The sequence below is a fragment of the Lynx canadensis genome, chromosome B1 (assembly GCF_007474595.2).
Source record: "Lynx canadensis isolate LIC74 chromosome B1, mLynCan4.pri.v2, whole genome shotgun sequence".
NCBI lineage: Eukaryota > Metazoa > Chordata > Mammalia > Carnivora > Felidae > Lynx > Lynx canadensis.
The window spans coordinates 155,098,914-155,103,902 of NC_044306.2; the positions used below are offsets into that span (position 1 = coordinate 155,098,914).

Genomic DNA, 4,989 nt, shown 5'->3' on the forward strand with positions numbered 1-4,989 from the left:
TACCAAGTTAAAATACACAGAGATGCAAATATAAGATTTTGTTTCAAAGCTGTGGCATATTTTAATTCATATAGGTACGGAAATAAATAACAATGACTCTGAACTCTAATTATACAAGATGATATGAGTAAAATTCCATTGGCTAGCTTCCCATTAATGAATTTTAAAACTACTAAAAACAGAATGTGAACTTGTCATGCAAAAACTTACTTACAACCAGCAGTCAGAAAAACAAGCTACATTCATGGGATTTTATATAAATAAAAGTTTGCATAACAAAAAGACTGTTAATGTTTAAATGAACTCACACACACACACACACACACACACACGAATTTATTGGAATCCTAGTCCCAATACTTACTAGTAATGAGTGATTAAACTGTTTTAAGTTTCTCTAAAACTAATTTTCTCATCTTTAAGAAAGAATAGTAATATCTACCTTGAATAGTAATATTTACCTTATGAGATTGGAAAGTAGAATCCAAGCAAATCTCCTGGTACTTACTATACTCTCAAGATAGAAAATACAGGAGCTTCACTTTAGAGTCTTGTTTTGTCATAAGCAACACACTTCCCTTCAAATATATAGTTTTTTAAATAGCAAGTTGTGTGATGCCATGAAATCCCCTTTATCAGGTTTTTCCCATAAACCAACATGAACAAATCAATCACATTGTTCAATATTTTGCTCAAAACTTACCTTATCAGTGCTTACCCTGAATTAAAAAAACTCACTTTCATAATTATTGGACATTAAGGGTGGGTATTATACTTTACCACCCTTGGTATCTATTATCCCTCTTAAGTTGGTCTATTATTTTTCTTTTTTTATAGCAATAATCTCCTTTTAACATACAATATACCTATTTATTATATTTATTGATTTTTATCTATATTTCCTTCCTAGACTGTAGATTACAAGTAATTAAATTTACTTTGCTGTTTTTTTTTGTTTTTGTTGTTCACTAATGTGTCAAAAAATTTAGAATACTGCCTGATATGTGATATGAATTCAAAAGTAATTGCTTTCTGGGGCGCCTGGGTGGCGCAGTCGGTTAAGCGTCCGACTTCAGCCAGGTCACGATCTCGCGGTCTGTGAGTTCGAGCCCCGCGTCGGGCTCTGGGCTGATGGCTCAGAGCCTGGAGCCTGTTTCCGATTCTGTGTCTCCCTCTCTCTCTGCCCCTCCCCCGTTCATGCTCTGTCTCTCTCTGTCCCAAGAAAAATAAATAAACGTTGAAAAAAAAAATAAAAAAAAAGTAATTGCTTTCTAATAAACATAATAAATTAGATAATTCCTGATTCCAAACTAAAGAGGTAAATATATAGTTTCCATGAATATTGCCCAAAATAGAAGAAACAGAACAAAATGCCCCTATTCCAACATTTATAAACAGCAAACACCAGAATGATAACATTTCCAAAAGAAGGGAAAAATAAAGTATATTAATCTACTTTGGAATTGGATTCCAAAGTAGAATTACATTGGAAACTAATTCCATTAGAATTAACAATAGCCACTTATGCAACATTACTAGGTATTTCCAAACATTTTACCAGTTCACTGAATTGCCTTTTGCAACTTATTTCTCTCTACGAAATTATATTTGGAAATACTATTTAACATGCCAATCTCTCTTAGCAATATAGTTGTTCAGAGTACATTTTTGTTAAATAAAATATTAGAAGTATTTTCAAAAAAAGAACTGGGTGTTGAGAGCAAGATATAATGTTATAAAAGGCTTCAGATATTCAAATGCAGAAATTCATGTTTATCTACCTTTCCAACTCATCTGTAGGATATAAGACCTGTACTCTCCTTGGATTCCATGGAATTTATTTTATTTCTTTTTAGCGTAGTGATGTATCTCAGATATGCATTCTCTTCACTTTGAAAAGATACCACACTGGGATGTGCTTTGCATTTACATAATGCAGGGGAAAAGGAACACTTAAAACTGATGGGGGGCATCTCTATTTAGGACTCTTCATCAAATATTGGAGTTAGGATGGCTACACTTCTTATCCCTGACCCTTTCAAACTGGCTCAGTGTACTTTTTAGGCCTGGAGAGATTAGCTTCAGCTAAACCACAGACATATTTCTTAGAGAAACAAATGTTTCATAGAGGTCCCAGAACCGACAGATCTAAATCTCTTTATTCTCTGAAATCTGACAGAATTCAAGTTCAAAGACATGAGAATAAAAGGCACAGATTGTTTTATTGAGCATAACATAGAAGTTGATCTATGTCTAGTTTATATATGATAACTATGATCACTGAAATCTAAAACAACCATTTAGACATTTTAATTTCTTGCGTTCAGCTAAACATATCCAAATTTATAAATCAATGTATGTATACACATAAAGCTTGATTTGTTTAAAAAAAAGAAAAGTGAATTCCTACCACACACAAGGCATACCTGTTGTTCCCAGAGAATGAAAAGTTGAGTAAGAAACAATCTTCATCCTTAAGAAGTTTACAGTTTTAACAAACTAAAGCCAAAATTAGGTTGAGAGGGAGTACAAAACAGAATTGCTTCATTCTGACTGTAGAGGTGAGTAAAGGAGGATGCACTTAATGAGACATTGAAGATTCTTTGAGATTTTGCTGAATGACCAAAGGATTCTAGCTAGAGTAAATAACATAGAAAAGGCATATAGGCAAGAAGTTACTCGATTATTAGAGGATTTCATAGGAGATTGTTTTGAATGGAAGTTTAGTGTCTTGAGAAGATCCACGGATAAGAAAAAGTTGGTGAAAGAGAACTGTGAGAAATGTTTAAAGTCATATATTTTCCTTTTTGAAAAATTGTTTTAAAGTTTATTTTTGAGAGAGGAAGAGAGACGAGAGCAAGCTTGTGTGTGCATGAGCATGCAGGGGAGGGTGGGAGGTGCAGAGAGAGAGAGGGAAACAAAGAATCCAAAGCAGGTGCTGACAGCTCAAAGCCGGAGGTGGGCTGCAACTCAGGAGCCATGAGATCATGACCTGAGCAAAAGTCAAACACTTACCGGACTGAACCACTCAGGCACCCCTAAAGCTATATATTTTCTTAATCTTAAATGACTAACTTAAGAAAATAGATTTTACTGTATTTGTCATGAAAATTTGAAACCACTTGAACAGCCTCATTATTTAGAAAGATGTTAGTTATTTTAGACAGAAATGTAATGCTTAGAGACTGGAGTATTAATTAAAATTTGAAATGAGTCTCTCTGCTCCTCCCTGTTTGACAGACAGCAGCATCTGGTGCAGTGCCAGTCATATCCCTGAGACAAGATGGTAAAGGTCAGAGTAAATGGATTTGGCCATATTGAGAGCCTGGTCACCAAGGCTGCTTTTAATTCTGGCAAGTTGGACATTGTCACCATCAATGACCCTTTCTTGATCTGAACATCATGATTACATATTCCGGTATGATTTCACCAGTGGCAAATACAACAGCATAGTCAAGGCTGGAAAGGGGGAATTTGTCATCAATGGAAAACCCATTAGCATCTTCCAGAAGCAAGATTGAGCCAATGTTTAATGAGGTGATACTGGTGCTGAGTATGATGTGGAGTCTACTGGGGTCTTCACCACTATAGAACAAGCTGGGGCTCACTTGAGGGTGGGGTCAAGAGGGCCATCATCTCTGCCTCTTTGGCTGATGCACTGTTTGTAATGGGCATGAACCATGAGAATTCTGACAGCTCCCTCAAGATTGTGAAGAATCTCTCCTGCACCACCAACTGCTTGGCCCCTCTGGCCAAGGACATACATGACAAATTTGGCATTGTGGATGGACTCATGACCACAGTCCATGCCATTACTGCCACCTAGAAGACCATGGATGGCCCCTTTGGGATGCTGTGGCGTGATGGTTGAGAGGCTGCCCAGAACACAATCCCTGGTTCTGCTGGTGTCATCAAGGCTGTAGGCAAGGTCATTCCTGAGCTGAATGGGAAGCTCAATGGCATGGCCTTCCCTGTACCCACCCCCAATATCTCAGTTGTGGATCTGACCTGCTGTCTGGAGAAAGCTGCTAAATCTGATGACATCAAGAAAGTGGCGAAGCAGGTATTGGAGGGCCTCCTCAAGAGCATCCTGGGCTACACCGAAGACCAGGTTCTCTTTGAGAGTTTAACAGTGACACCCCCTCTTCCACCTTCGACACTGGGGCTGGCCTTGCTCTCAATGACCACACTGTCAAGCTCATTTCCTATCATGACAATGCATTTGGTTACAGCAACCAGATGGTGAACCTTATTGTCAACATGGCCTCCAAAGAGTAAGAAACCCCTAGACCACCAGCCTCACTGAGAGCAAGAAAAAGAGAGAGACCCTCAGCTGCTATGGAATCCTTGCCTCAACTCATTCAATACACTGAAAATATCCTGACCTCTATAGTTTCCATCCCAGTCTCCCTAAAGAAGGGGAGGGGTTTGGAGAGCCCTATCTTGTATGTACCAACAATAAATTACACTGTACCTAGCCTAAATAAATACATACATACATACATACATACATACAATTTAAAATGAATTACTTACATCGGGGTAGTAATAGTGGTGATGATGTCACATTTTTCATGATGGGCCCTCTTCCTTATAATCTACTCATTAAATTATGGACCTAGAATGATATTCTTAGTACATAAACCTGTCACTGAAATCACCTTGAACATATTGTATTCCTGATTTCAGGAAACTAGAGACATAATTTGGTTAAATACTCATGTAAAGCAATATCATTGAGCTATTAACCTAATGAAAAAGACAGTAAAGTCCCCAAATAGGTTAGGTAAAGCTGTATATATAAATGCACTAAGAACAAAGAGTTTTTCAACTGGAATGACAGTAACCTTTAATGACAGTTTACAGATCTTCAGTATGAAATCAGAGTTAAAACTAATTTATTGAAAAAAATATTGTACAATGGAATAAAAATATATGAAATCCTTAGGAATAAATTAAACAAAACACAATCTCTAAAGGCAACTAGAA

The 4,989-nt window shown here is 36.9% G+C and overlaps 1 pseudogene; it reads left to right on the forward strand.

Annotated features, from left to right (window-relative positions):
• The first annotated feature begins 3,283 nt into the window (after nucleotides 1–3,283).
• Nucleotides 3,284–4,278, forward strand: LOC115511605 (annotated as a pseudogene).
• Nucleotides 4,279–4,989: the final 711 nt, after the last annotated feature.